General features: G+C 39.5%; 1 protein-coding gene and 1 pseudogene across 3 annotated transcripts in view; one reads left to right on the top strand and one right to left on the bottom strand.

Annotated features, from left to right (window-relative positions):
- The window catches only part of CCSER1 (coiled-coil serine rich protein 1), a 1,509,256-nt gene that overhangs the window by 507,464 nt on the left and 985,963 nt on the right, over positions 1-15,829 (top strand). The window lies entirely within an intron of this gene.
- Positions 9,689-11,215, bottom strand: LOC129562123 (enhancer of mRNA-decapping protein 3 pseudogene; annotated as a pseudogene).

The raw sequence follows: 15,829 nt of genomic DNA, 5'->3' as shown, positions 1-15,829 counted from the left end.
TGGCCTTCCAGTTTCAAAGCTTACATTTAGGGAAAAGATGGAAGCTATAAACACTGAATGTAATAAGTCAGGAGTCTCAATTTTACCTTGCATAAAATGGAAACTGTAATTGAACCTAGCTTGTAGATTTGTCATAGGATTAAATAAAATAGCATATGTAAAACTCTTGGCAAAGTATGTGTCACATAAAAGGCACTCTAATAATAATAATGTTATAAATGATGAATCTCAATGAAGATAATGGTGATAATCGCTAGACATAATCCATGTTTAAATCTTACCACTTCTGTGTTTGAGAAATAACGTGAGGGCCTCACTGACATAGCATGAATAACTAGCCCTCGGGCATCATCTGTGACAAGTACTAAAATGAGAAGATAAAACAAGATGTGATGGACATTCAAAACAATAGATGACTTTTACATAATACACAAGTGCACACATGCATCAACCAACCCAAATATTTTTGTCAGATTCAAAAACATTCGTTATAAATAAAATACGTTTCTACTTACCAGTGGAATTTCTTGCCAGTCTGAGTAGCTATTTACTGAACATTTGAAACATTTATTAGGCTAATTGGAAAGCTGTGATGATCTTTTGATATTTGGTGTTTATATCTCATTCTTTGAAGTTATCTGACAAAATCATCCCCTTACTTTTTAAATCACCCATTAATTCCCCTGCAAATTTGAAGATTATAAATGTGAATGAAGTAAGCCTTAAATATCTTATTTTTAATTGCTTAGTAAATGTCAGTTTTCCTTTCTCCTTTTTCCTTTCACATAGCTGTAGTTTGAATTGGTGGTGGTGGTGATTTAGTTGCTAACTTGTGTCTGACTTTTGCGACCCCCTGGACTCTAGCCTGCCAGGTTCCTCTGTCCTTGGGATTCTCCAGGCAAGAATACTGGAGTGAGTTGACATTTCCTTCTCCAGGGGTTCTTCCCAACCCAGGAATTGAACTGCGGTCTCCTGCCTTTTGAGCAGATTCTTTACCGACTGCACTATGAGGAAAAATTTCCTGTTTTCTTTGCTGCTATTCAAGTTTAGTGATGAGTATGATTAGATTCAACTTAATTGCATATTCAAATGTAGAACTATTAAGATACCACATACATACCTACCGTTTAATTGTGAACACATTATTCACTTGTTCTCTAAATTCAAAATCATAACTCTTGACCAAATTTGAAGGTTTACATTTTTTTCTTTTTTTGTAAAGATCACTCTGGTTTTGAATGTTTCAATATGATTCCGTCAACTTTTTTTTTTTGATCAGTGATTTTTTAAAATCTTTAGTCATTTGTGATAGTATTATATTCCTTACAGTTGAAATTTAATGTGTTCCTTTGCTTTTCTTGACTTTTCCTTTTAACACATAATTCCTTTTAACTAATACATATAACATGAAAAGAATTTAAAGACGCCTTGTAGTCTCTTTGAAGAAGAGAAGAAAATCTGTATTTCTCTTTTTCTCATTTGTACTTCTTAAGTCTCAAATACTCAATGTCAAGGGAAAAACAAGTGTTTAGGTATTTTATATTCATTTCATAACCTAAAAAATTTGGAGATTGAAATTTTACTGTAGATTCTGTAATTGTGCAATTGAGGAAATGAATGAACTATGTTGTTCAAAGTAGCTTACAGTTTTATTTTTCTACATTTTAAAAGAGTAGATCAATCTGAGTGAGACATCGTTTGGTTAAACAAAATTGAGACTATTTATGTAGCTATGCTCTAAATTGGTCTTTTGGGTCTTATGTGCTTTGAATATTGAAATCGTATAACTTACTGAAATGTTCTAGGTAAAAGCTTTTAGTTTTTATTGCTCATTTTCCTGTGAAATACCTATTTATTTGTAAATATAAGGATTCCAAGGGTGTTAAACACTTCCACAGGTTTGTAGAAGTAAATATATATCATTAAATGATGTATTAATTATAAAGCATATAGTTCAGGGTCTGGCACAGTAGCGATTAAGGAACTGTTAGCTGTTACTGTATTATTTATAAAGCATATTTTTGACGTTCTAATAAGTAATACAGATATGTTATTTTCCAAAACTAGGTTCCACAAAAATCAATTATATATTTGCATATGTAATTTATACACAAATGAATGTGTACAGTCTATGTGTATATATGCAATATATATGTGAAATTTATTTTAAAAGCTTTTAAAAATATTTTCCTTATAAATGGACACTACTCTTGATTTCAGACCTTTAATTTTCTCACTTGTCCTTTCACTTTAGGTGTCCATTGGTGGTTTTTTATTTCAATTGGATCATTTTTCAATTGGAAATTTTTGAGAAGACCATGAAGTTCCCCTAAAGACTGTATAGTTAATTATATAGAACTACAATTTTGTTGGGGATGGAGGAAATATGTCCTTTGGGCTCCTTTCAGTAGTAGTCAGCCAAATGAGCTATTTCCTGATAAAGTTAAAGCATTAGAAATAAAATGTGTTTGTAGCTCCCTGATAGGCAATTAAACTGCAATAATGAACTCAAGGTAATTTATGAAATTAAACACATGAATACATTGTAAAATATATTCTCAGAATAATCAGGCATTGGCTTAACTTGCATCTTGATGTAGTATCATTTTAGAAACTCTTGAAGAACAGTTTACATATAGAATCTGGAACAGTGCTGTCCAGTAGAACTTTCTGTGCTATTAGAAATGTTCTCTGTGATATTAAAATTACCAAATGTGACTGAATAGCTAAATTTTAAATTTTATTTAATTTTCATTAATTTGAATAGTCACGTGGGTTATAGACTCTGTTACTGAACAACACTGATCTAAATAATCATTTTCCTATCTATTTCCATCAGTATTGTAATCATTACATTATATGCACTATCACTAAAATATCTATGTAATGTACTAATTCACAAAAATACATTTTTATGAATATTTACAGTATTAGACAAAAAGCAATAGTCATGTCATAATTGTTGAACTTAATTTGGAATCAGTTGTTTCTCAAAATGTTAGATCACATCTTGAGCCAAAGTAATTTTTAAAATAATATATGTCAATTTTAATGAAGCAAAATAATGCATTTTTATATGTCTGTCACATGTTACAGACTGGATATTTATTCTGAGAGCTAGATTTATTTGTTGAGGTGATTTTAACATATTGGGGATAAACTTGAGGACAGTTACTATAAACAGGATCCAAGCACTCAACAAATATTTGATAAATTAATGAATCGGCCTATATAGTAAAAAACATTAAAAATGTATTATTGGCTATATTAACCCTTTTCCTAAAACATTAGAGGACATACAGTGAAACCTCAATTTTCAACCCAGGCAGATTCTATTATAGCATCTGTGGTATGTTACAGAAATATTGATATCTTCTCATTAAACTCATTATGGACCTTTTCTCATAGATGTCACATGACTTTTTAAATTTATTGGCAGAAAGATATATCTTTACTCTGGGGAAAAAAAAGTCATTTTATATGGATAGTAGAAAGCATTGTTTACTATTACTAATATAAAGAATCATATTAGAATGGCATAAATTTTATTTCCAAACATGAGGTAAGATACCCCTGTGATTTTTAAACTTTGAAAAATCTACCAACTGCAAAGCTCCTGAGCTACTGCAGATTGTCGACAACTCTATTTGTTGGGACTAATCACTGTTACAGCTCCAGCAAATAAATGTTGAAACAGACATCTCAGAATGAACTGGAGCCAGGAAGCAGAAATGAAGCCGTGGCTAAAACATTTAAATAATAACAAACAAAACTTACAGGATACAATCAATACTAAAACTAATTTATACGACAAACAACATTGGGATACCCACTTCATAAACAATGAAAAAAATGCATGCAGCCCATTTTCTTCCTTACAAAGTGAACATAAGATGATATGTACTGGAGCTCATAAAAGTTTGTTGAAAAACAATTTCCCATGGGTCTAACACATTTTTGTAAGTTTTGCTGGCAGATGTACTGACTGACTTTCTTTTAAAATATCTTTTCAAAAATGCTTGCCTGTATAGCAGTCGGTCTGTACAGACAAGGAAGATGCAGTGTCTTTTTTCATGACTTATAGCCTTGCAAACTTGAGATATATTCTCCTGCAACAAAGGACAGGCATGCCTACTGCCCCTTATAAAAAACTCAATTTGCCTAAGATTATGTGTCTTCTATAATCTAATGAATTGTGTGTGTGGATACTAAGCACATCTTTGCATCACCCTGTGGGAATTGAGGCATAGGAAACTGCCTCAAGAAAATACTGATTCACTATCTACTGCTACCCCTGTGTGGAATGAAGTCTTCTTTCTGTGACCCAGAAATTTGTCTTCTGCCAGCATTCATGAACATGCCTGGTTTACTTATTACTTCACAAGTAGATTAAAATCTCAGACATTTCACAGTTCTTTACACAGTTTCATCATTCTTAAAATTTTCTAGGCATCTTAAAACTATGGAAATCTTAATAATTTAAAAGTATGTTTTAAAATTTTAGTCTCTTGTGTGGATTAAGTCAGAATGTATATTATATACATATGTATATATATAATATTCTGTCAATTATATATGTATAGAAAGTATCCATATATGGACATAATATTTATAATTGTCAACAAAAGACTGTCTATATACAAAAATATGTACATTTATTATTTTTATGACTCTAGCTATTTCTCTCACATAAATATCAATTCAATGTTAGAGTTTTGGTATAAATGTATAAATCAAGACAGAAAATAAATTATTAGAATAGCCCCTTCAGTAATATTTGAAAAAAAGGAATGCTGTTTTATTTCTAAAACAGAAGGTACTATTAAAAAAATGCAAATCACTAGAATGCAAATGACATAAGTATATCTCAAATACAGTAATTTTTGTCCAAAGTATTTAGATCAACAGTCACAGTGTCCATGGGTAAGATATTTGGACAAGTCTCACAAGGCTACAGTCATGATGTCAGCCAACTTGGGTCTCATCTGAGGCTCCTCTTCCCAGCTCAGCATTGCCAGGGTTGAGTTCCCTGGAGCTGTGGAATTCACACTGGCTTTGACTTTGAAGCCAGTTGGTCACACTTCTCAGATGCTTAATCTTTTTTAAAGGCTCCTCTGATTAGGTCAGGCCCACCAGGACAGTCTTCTTTTATTATTGATGGAAAGACAACTCATTATCAAGCAAACTGCATGATATCCCCTTATATTCACAGGTTCCTTCTACACTCAAAGGGAAGAGGGGCATATACAGAACATGAACATCAGTGGGTGGACTCTTGGAAGCCCCCATAGAATTCTCCCTAGTGTGATAACAGATAAATGTGTCATCAATAAAATGTGCATTGTTAATAGACAATGGTAATAAAAATTAGATACATATGTAATTAAAAACTATACAAATGTGCAAATATTTTTGTTTTAGTAAACTCCTACTATGTATGATATTATTATCCAGAAAAATAGTGTTTCCATTATTCCGCCTTCCCAGTTTCCTTTTCTCTTTATTTCACTTGATTCCTGTTTCTCTGCCTCTAGAAGGGCTTTTAACAGTGGCCTTCCATCTTCGTTTCTTCAGAAATTTCAAAATATTTTGAAGATTATTATTATTTCTTGACATAATTCCTATTTTCTTTTTTTTTTCTTAAGTAATGATTAATAGATAAACCAATAGCAATCTTTTCAATAAAAGTGCAATCTTAAATTACTGAGGTCATTTACAAATAAAAACTTTAAAGTTGAAAACAACATTAAAACAGAAAATGAAATATCTTGACTCACATGGAATTTTTGTTTCTCTTAATGTAAATTTTTAGTTTAGAGAGAATATTTAAAAAGTGAAATATCAAATAGAATACTTTTAAGAATGATAGACCAGTGTATTCTTAATTTCTCATTGATAGTTTAGTAGGGCAATATTCTTTTAAAGGGATCCCTGTGGCTTAGTTGGTAAAGAATCTGCCTGCAGTGCAAGATACCTGGGTTCTTTACCTGGGTTTGGAAGTTCCCCTGCAGAAGGAAACGACTACCCACGTCAGTATTCTTGCCTAGAAAATGCCATGGACGTTGGAACCTGGCGGGCTACAGTCCATGGAGTCACAAAGAGTCAGACACAACTGAGTTCCACCAAACCATACTTTTAAAAAGCAAGGTAATCCCAGAAAGCAGCCATCAGTTTTTACTTTTTCAGTGAACAAAATGATAAAATGAATTAAAGTCAGTTTACAGGAGTTACCAATGAAAACAAACTTAAATATTATAACATAAAATTTATAAATGCATGAAACTCCATTTTAAAGCAGAGTAATGGATGTTCATTGGAGGGACTGATGCTAAAGCTGAAACTCCAATACTTTGGCCACCTCATGAGACGAGTTGACTCACTGGAAAAGACTCTGATGCTGGGAAAGGTTGGGGGCGGGAGGAGAAGGGGACGACGGAGAATGAGATGGCTGGATGGCATCTCCGACTCTGTGAACATGAGTTTGAGTGTACTCCGGGAGTTGGTGATGGACAGGGAGGCCTGGCGTGCTTTGATTCATGGGGTCACGGAGAGTCGGACACGACTGAGCGACTGAACTGAACTGAATGAGAGTCCCTTGTACCGCAAGGAGATCCAACCAGTCCATTCTAAGGGAGATCGATCCTGGGTGTTCATTGGAGGGACTGATGCTAAAGCTGAAGCTTAATACTTTGGCCACCTCATGCGACGAGTTGACTCACTGGAAAAGACTCTGATGCTGGGAAAGGTTGGGGGCGGGAGAAGGGGACAACGGAGAATGAGATGGCTGGATGGCATCAAGGACTCTGTGGACATGAATTTGAGTGAACTCCGGGGGTTGGTGATGGACAGGGAGGCCTGGCGTTCTGTGATTCATGGGGTCGCGGAGAGTCGGACACGACTGAGCGACTGAACTGAACTGAATTCTTCATTAACATAAATGTGATATAATTTTCTAGTGGTGACTTCCAACCACTTTATTTGGTTAGAATACCCTAGTCTTATAATAACTGTATTTTTCCTTCTAAATGCAGGAGAAATTGGTAGACAGAATATATGGCTTCTTAATTAGTATGATTTGAGAAACCTAAAGCCACGAAATGTTTGTTTTGAGCAGAAAGCTTGTCCTAAACTTTTGTGTGGGATGTCATTCTTTCTGAATAAGTGATCTGTTAAAATAAAAATGTTGTACCAGTTCCTAACCAATTTCCAGCTTGCTAGCTGAATAAATTATGTAAAAGGAGTCAGGGTGGTGAGTGCAGGGCACAGCATCAGTGTGTTTTGACAGAGAAGTTACAAAACGCGAATGACCTCTGGCTTAGAAAGTGCACAATGAAATATAGCATCCCAGTAGTGAATTTTGAATATCCAGGGAGCAATGATACACTCAGGCAGACCTGGAGAAGATCACAGAAAAAGACATGACAGGAGTACACCAAAGGGTGTAAGAGCATTGGAAAACAAAAACTGTGTTACATTTTACACTTTAGTTTTGGGTCTGCCAAATGTAAAACACAGGGTTCTTTAGTACAAGCCCTGGAAATCTATTTTGCTCATTTCATTAAAAAAAAAAAAAGTAAGATTATGCACTAGCTTACAGAAATAAAGGGAAAGTGAAGCACCAAACAGATCTCAAGAAGAGCAGACAAATGGTGATATCAGAGAACTGTGGTAGCAGAACCAGCTAAATTTGCAAGGCCCCAGTAAAAAATAACAAATGCAAAACTCTTTGCATAAAAATTAATATTTTTAACATAGTAATAGCTGAACATTAAATCCAGTTCAGGCCCCTTCTAAGAACTAGATCCTTTGTAACTGCAGAAGATGCAAGCTCCAACTCCCAGTGGCCCCTCAACACAAGGCCATCACCCACAGGGTCACCATGACTTAACTGGAGAAAGCAGAGTCTTCTGGGCCAAGGTTCTAGGTTGTTTTTCACTGGATCCAATGAGGAGACCTCACTGCATTAACAGGCAGCCAGAGCCTGTTGAGTGGTTGCTTATTAAAATTCCTGTAACCCAGCATTGCTCCTCAAACTACGGCCCCACCTCTAGAGAGGGCCTCATTCAGGAGCTTCTCGGCCCTGAGAGTGAGCAGAGGTTCCGGAAGGATACACAGCACAGGATTCACAGTCGCTGGCCACCTTCCACCACTAGAGACAATTTAACATCTGAGGGAGGCTGGGAGGAAAGGAGGGACCAGCCCTCTCTGCCCTGCCTAATGTGCCCCAGCTCTGCTCCTATAAGGAAAGTGATAAGTATCTGGAAACCCAGGGTACCAGGGCCTACCCTGCGTCCATGATCCTTGGCAAGCCCTTCCACTCACCCCCTTAACCACACTGGGTGGGCACAGAGCAGAAGGAAGCCTGAAGCCCTGAAAAAGGCTTTAAAGCACAAGCCTCTGCAAGGGCCCCTCTAGGGAACTTCAGGACATGGCTCCTGTTCTGCCAACTTCCAGGGCCTGTGAACATCTGGGGGCTCAGTGCCTTAGGATCTGAGCAGCACTGTGTTCCTAAGGCTGAGTCCCACCAGCTAGCTCATCCAGAACTAGCCTCATTTTGGCATCTTTGAGACAGGGTGCTGGCCCTAAGCCTACACATCTAGAGAGGACAATCAAAGGGTTCAAGGCCCAGACATTAAAAGCTGGGGGGGATGGGAGGGACATGCGCCCACAGCTGCAAGGGACCATTTCAGGGGAAGGGCAGTGGGGGCAGAAGAGAGTAGGGGTACGTGTGCAGGTAAAGAGGAGGAGGGAGTGGTGGCTTAGGACAGAAGCACCAGGGAGCCTCTTCCAGTTCAGCACCAGGCTCCCCCAGGGGCCTCCCCAATACTGAACATTAAAGCTGCACCCTGAGGGATCTGGCCCCAGACTAGGCAAAGGCTCAGTCCTCAGCTAGAGAGTATGAAATTGAGGGGCTCCGCTGGCAAGATGGGCACTGTGGTTCTACAGTAACATAAGCTGAAGACAACAGAAAAACAGTAAAAAAAAATCCCAATACAGTAACACTATTCAGATGCCACCCTGCTCCCTTCCCTGCCTCTCAGAGTGATGGAGTGGAACAGAGGAAGGACCCTTGAAAAAAAAAAACCTAGCATAAAACTTGATCAGCTCAGGAGGAAGGGTCAAAGCCCCCATCATCTTGCGGAGGGGCTCAGGGAAGGCCTCAAAGCCCTCAAACTGAACCAAGAATGCAAGCCCGCCCTCTAGCGGACAGCGGCAGCGCAGCCAGTTCTACATGATCAGAGGAAGGGCTGCTTGGCTGGAGGAAGCAGGGGAGACAAAGTCACAAGCTCTGAACCAGAGCAAGCACAGACCCCCAAACAGGACTGCCCCACCCCATGAGGCGTCGGTCCAGGTCCAGTGGCTGTAAACCTGACATACAGTCTGTGAGCTGCCTATGTCTGTAAATAAAGCCCCACCTGACCATGCAGGGGGCTGAGGGTAGAGATGCCTGAAGCCACTGTGCACTTAGCCTGCCACTAGCCCCGTGCCCCCAGTGGGAAAGCCTTCCCTGGCTCAGGGCACGTGACAGGTCAGTTTTAAATATGATCTGTTCTTTCAAAGAAACAAAATGAAAAGAGAAAATTTTAACAACAAGGTCCGTGAAGCTTCACATCCTTAATGCGTTCGCTGTCAAGTTCAGTGTCAGAAGCAGCAGGGGACTACGAGGCCCAGCCCACCCAGAGCCCTTCTAGGCAGAGTGCAGTGGGATGACAAACTTGCAGCCGAAGGGCGAGTGGTAGTTGATGCCCACCTCCTGGAAGACCTGCTAGGGAATGCTGATGTCGCACAAATAGACGCGACCCGCATGCTCCCCCAGAGGCAGAGGCAGGCCCAGAGCCAGTGACCACTTGGCATCGATGCCCTGTTCACCTTCAGGCACAGGAGGGTCTATGCTGAATACTGGCTCCCGGTTCTGGTTGGCCCAGGCCACAGCTGCCTTGTACCAGGGCTGATCCCGCAGGAAGGCATTCTCGGGGCAATCCAGACAGTTGATCACCAGGTCCACAGGGCTAGTGGGCAGATCTTTGAGGCTAGACACTTGTTGGCCCTGGGTCTTGCTGAAGAGAGACAGCTCATTGGTAATGGATTCCCGCATCTACACGAAGTTGGGCAGAAAGAGGATGACCTGGACATCGTGGTTGGCTAGGTGCCTTCCACAGCAGATGCCCTGAGCCCCCTTCACGTGAGGCCCACATAGCAGGGCCACTGTAGGCCTCTGGTGAACGTTTTTGGGATTCAGCCTGTTGGGTCCTCTGAGCAGGGTCAATGCCATCTGACTGGCACACATGCCTGTCATCTTCAGTCTCTGCTCCAGAGTCAAGCCATGCTTCTCAGCCACAACCAACAGCTTTTTATTCAGCTCGTAGGAAATACTTGGGACAACCAGGCCAGAGTCTGTGCAGAACTCCTTGCTCACATTGTGGGGCACTGTGATCCGACGGTAGACAATGGGCTCTGACTCTAGGATGTTGTCATCGTGGCGGTACCGAACAGGTCTCTCATTTGGGATGCCCCGGGAACAGGTACCACTTCTCCTGTCATAGGTATCAATTTCCTCAAACACAGCTGCCTTGTCAAAAAGGGCCAGGTTCCCTTCAAAATCAAAATCTGTGTCTGGGATCTCCTCAATATCATCCCCAAAATACTCATCATCTTTATTCTTCATCTGGCCATTCTTTGAGCCACTTTTCTTTGGAGTTGCCTGATTTGGGTGCCTGCTACTAGATGACCAAGAGTTGTGCTGACGACAGAAACTTTTGGACTGACTCAAGGATTCCATGTGCCTGTCCACATAGCTCTTTGAGCACTGCTGCTGCTGGGGAGAGACGGCAACATCTTGGCTCTTCACATCTGTCCTCCTGGGGATGTTCTGAGGAACACTGCTCAAAGAGGCTGGCTTCTTGACCAACTTGCCTGTGCCATTTTGATTGATACCAACTTGGCAACCAACACCAGAGGAGCCTAATTCTGTCTGATGAAGGTCTCCAAAATGCTGGGTTTCTCCAGGGCCTGGTATCTCCAGAATTTTTAATTCTGTAATGTCACCTGCCCTGAAAGTGACTTCTGGCACAAGGCACTTCACTCCATTGTGGAAAGGCCAGGTGAGAGAAATGGTTTGGCTGACCTGATCCACTGCTGACACTCTTCCCTGATAGACACCCAAGCTATCTCCACAGTTGATGGACACAATACTGCCCAGCCAATCTGTAGTCATGCTTCAGATGTGAGATTACTGTGGAGAGAAGGAATCATGCAGTGTACACTAACAACAGTAAAGAATCAAGGGGAAGTCTCCAGGAAGAGCAGAAGCTGCCCCCTGGCAGCTATCACTAATTTCTCAGCCACCCTCTCCTCTCAGACTCCAGTTCATCTCCGTCCCCCAGCCATCTGTCATGGATGTGGTACTCGCATTCTTCCCTGCCACCGTTCTCCACTGTGCAAAAGGAAACTGAGGCAGGCAGCAATGAGGGGGTGGGCTGCAGGAGCCAATAACAAAGCTAAACTAAGAGCCTAGGCCACTAATGCCTCACACCTCCCACATTCCTCGACTGTTGACAGTCCCGCTCGCTTGACCTCCACCTCAAACCATACCCCGGAGGCAAGTGCTAGTAATGGGCCCCCGCGCACCCGAAGCGGCCCCCATCTCGAACCCACTGCTCTAGAAGTCTCCCAAATTATTCACTTCAGTGATTCTAGGAAACTTTTTTTGAAAATTGTTTTCAGGTAAACTTTCCAACGTTAATTATTATAATATTCTACTCTTCTATCAAATGAAGAATAAGGTAAAATATGTTTTAGATGAAAACAGAAAAAAGGATCATAGAAATTACTCTAAGGTAAGATTAACTTATATTTTCCAATCACTTATGTATTTATGACCTTTGGAGTCTGGCTTAGTGAGCTCATTGAATTTTTGCCATGTAGCTGTTTCTAGAGAGATTACAGGAGTTAGTGTTGTAGGAAGGGGGAGGCCCCCCTACAGGGCCCCAAGAGCGGGCTCTTGTCTAACAATGGGAAAAGAATTGTCCGAGGAGACACGTGCTGACAAAGCAAGAGATTTTATTGGGAAAGGGCACCTGGGTGGAGAGCAGTAGGGTATAGGAACCCAAGAGAACAGCTCTGCTGTGTGGCTCACAGTCTCGGGTTTTATGGTGATGGGATTAGTTTCCGGGTGGTCTTTGGCCAGTCATTTTAATTCAGAGTCTTTCCTGGTGGCGCACACATCACTCAGCCAAGATGAATGCTAGTGAGAGGGATTCTGGGAAGTGGACAGACACGCGGTGTCTCCTTTCGACCTTACCTGAACTCTTCCGGTTGGTGGTGACTTATTAGTTCCGTATTCCTTATCAGGATCTCCTATCATAAAACAACTAGTTTTATGGTTGTTTAGTAAGCATAGCAAATGGTTACTATGGTGCATGGCCAGGGTGGGAGGTTTCAATCAGTGTGCTTCCAATAACATTAGGACACAGACTCCAGAGCCAAAATTGTTGGACTGAAAGCCCAGTTTTACTATTTGCATCCTGTTCAGTCTTTACATCTTAGATACCTCCTCTGTAGATTCTTAACAATATAATTGATGGTGAAAATATCTTACAAGGTGACAATTTAGCATGCAATTAAGACTGATCATTAAACATTTGTTTTTCAGGCAACAAAAAGTAGATATAAAGTGACTTAATACAGTCATTTTGGGAAGATTTCTTTTAGGAATGGAACTTGAACTCTTTCTGAGGAATATTTTTTTTTCCTGTTATACTTCCTCAAATGAGTAGTTTTCTCTGGAGAGGAAAGGGCATAACAGAAGTTTTCTTTTATCAGCTCTTCTTCGGTTACATAAAGAAAACGACTGGATATTTCCATTTTCATCCTCATCTCTGTTTCAAAGACGATTGAACATTGATACCAATCTGTGTTTCTGCTGCTTGTTTAAACGAGAAACCATCCTTTGCCACAGCACCCACTGTTATCTGGTTTTAAATGCCAAGTACACTTCAGTATAAAAAGAAAGAAACTGAGATAACATTCAAAGAGGAATATATTGGAGACAAAGATAGAGTCCAACAATCTAAGTGTGTCTTCCAGATGGGAGTTAGGAAAAGATTCATCAACAGAAACCTAAAACATTTCACAGCTTCTGACTTATCTAACCTTGTGATTTATATCTAGATTTTATGTTTATATGTGTATGATTGTAGCGTTTGTCTATGTTCATGTCATACTGGTGAATAATGGAAAGGTAATTCAGCTACTTTAAACTGAATCATTTAAATCAGTTGAGCCGTGACACTGTCTTTATGTCACTCCTTTCAAGGTCTAGCCTCAGATTCTGTTACTGGCCTCAAGGATTTTTTGTTTGTTCCTTGCCACAGATATTTATACCTTGACGGTTCTATGATGTATAATTATGTATAAACGATGCTATATGCTTTTCATTTACACAAATAATCTAGCCTGCTATTTATACCAAGTACAGTGGTTCCGTTTCAGAGGGAGAAAAAAAAGATCAACTCATTTTGTCTTTCTTTCCATTCACAGTTGTTTGTTATTGTTTATGAAGAAACTGCATTTTTAGAATCAGCACCTTTTGATGGTTCTACATTATGCTTTACTGTCATAATGTTTCTTATTAAATATTTAGCATAAAATTTGAATTAAATTCAAATACAGTTTTGATATAGTTTTGTAATTTTAGAAAACTAAGTTTCACAAATCTTATTTCTTATAATATTAATAGATATTCTGAGTGCTCAATAAATAATTATTGAATGAATGTTTACAAAATGGTCTTAAATTTAGCAGGATTCTTTGCTAGGATTGTTGTTGTTCGGTCACTAAGTCGTGTCTAACTCTGTGGCCCCATGGACTGCAGCTCTCCAGGCTTACCTGTCCTTCACTGTCTCTTGGAGTTTGTTCATATTCATGTCCATTGAGTCAGTGATGCTATCTTACCATGTCATCCCTTGCCACCGCCTTCTGCTTTTGCCTTCAGTTTCCCCAACATGAGAGTCTTTTCCAGTGAGTCGGATCTTCATATCAGGTGGCCAAAGTATTAGAGCTTTAGCTTCAACACTAGTCCTTCTGATGAATATTCAAGGTTGTTTTCCTTTAGGATTGACTGGTTTGATCTCCTTGCTGTCTAAGGGACACTGAAGAGTCTTCTCCAGCACAGCAGCTCAAAAGCATCATTTCTTAGGCTGTCAGTCTCCTTTATGGTCCAACTCTCACATCCATCCATGACTACTGAAAAAACCAGAGCTTTGACTGTACGTACCTTTGTCGGCAAAGTGATGTCTCTGCTTTTTAATATGTGGCTTCTCTGGTGACCCCAATGGTAAAGAATCTGCCTGCAATGCAGGAAACCTGGTTGGAACCCTGGATCAGGAAGATTCCCCCGGAGAAGGGAATGGCTACCTACTCCAGTATTCTTGCCTGGAGAAATCCATGGACAGAAGAGTCTGGTGGGCTACAGTCCATGGGATCACAAAGAGTTTGACATGACTGAGCAACTCGCACTTTTAGCTTTTCACTAGATTTGTCATAGCTTTCCTTTGAAGGAGCAAGCGTTTTAATTTCACCACTGCATTCACCATCAGCAGTGATTTTGGAGCCTAAGAATGTAAAATCTTGCCACTGCTTCCACTTTTTCCCCTTCTATTTACCATGAAGTGATGGGACTGGATGCCATGATCATAGTTTTTAAAATGTTGAGTTTTAAGCCAGCTTTTCCACTCTTCTCTTTCACCATTATCAAGAGGCTTTTTAGTTCTTTTTTACTTTACTTTCATCTGCATATCTGAAGTTATCATCTGCATATCTCTGAAGTTATCATCTGCATATCTGAAGTTGTTGATACTAGAATTATTATTATTTATTATTATGCTAATAGTAAACAGTAGCTCCTAAATACTTGAACTTTTTTTGAACATATTTGATCTTTAATATTTTGCTAAAAATAAAGAGCAATTATACTTTTTAGTGCCCAGATCCATACCTGTGCTTTGTATCACATGGGGAAGTCTATTGTAATATTGGGTTTGCAGGGCAGCTATGTTCTATTTACTGTGTACTGAAGCTGTAATTGAAACTGACTATCAAGAGGCTGGACTGAGGCCTTGTAACCCATACTGAAAGATAACTCAAAGTTCTCTTAACTGAATTATAATTCAGAGTATATTAATCACAATATATGATAATCATTGGCTGGGCTTCCTGATTATCTCTAGTGGTAAAGAACCTGCCTGCCAATGCAGTTGACAAAAGAGATGTGGGTTTGATCCCTGGGTCAGGAAGATCCCCTGGAGAAGGGCATGGCAATCCATTCCAGTATTGCTTGAAGAATCCTATGGACCGAAGAGTTTGGCAGGCTACAGTCCATTAGGTTGCAGAATCAGACACGACTGAAGCAACTTAGCTCACTCAGATGTAATATCATAATTTTTGCTATTCTATATCTTAAAAGGTGATATAACGGAATGTAAATACAACTGGTAATCGGAGAAAACAGTGCTTATTTATCAATATCAGTTCACTAATCTTCAGGTGTTTTCTACTTTTTTCTCAATCTTACTTCAGACCCAAACTTGTAGCTCTTCAGTACTCATGATTCTAAAAGCCACTTAACTTCTAGAATTAGGGTTTGGGGACAGCTTATTTGCTAGAAGCTAATTATGTAATTTTCATTATCTTCAAAATAAGTTAGAAATTACACATTGCTTTCTATGTTTTTAAATAGTTGCAGTTTTCCTTATTCAAACATTTGTATCTCTACAGCATCTTTATGCTATGTAAAACAGTTCTCCACAAGAACAAGAATCACTTCTTAGGA

The sequence above is a fragment of the Moschus berezovskii genome, chromosome 5, assembly GCF_049115385.1.
Source record: "Moschus berezovskii isolate FMDL1 chromosome 5, NW_MosBer_1.0, whole genome shotgun sequence".
NCBI classification, from domain to species: Eukaryota; Metazoa; Chordata; class Mammalia; order Artiodactyla; family Moschidae; genus Moschus; species Moschus berezovskii.
This window is presented reverse-complemented; position numbering and strand designations above follow the sequence as displayed.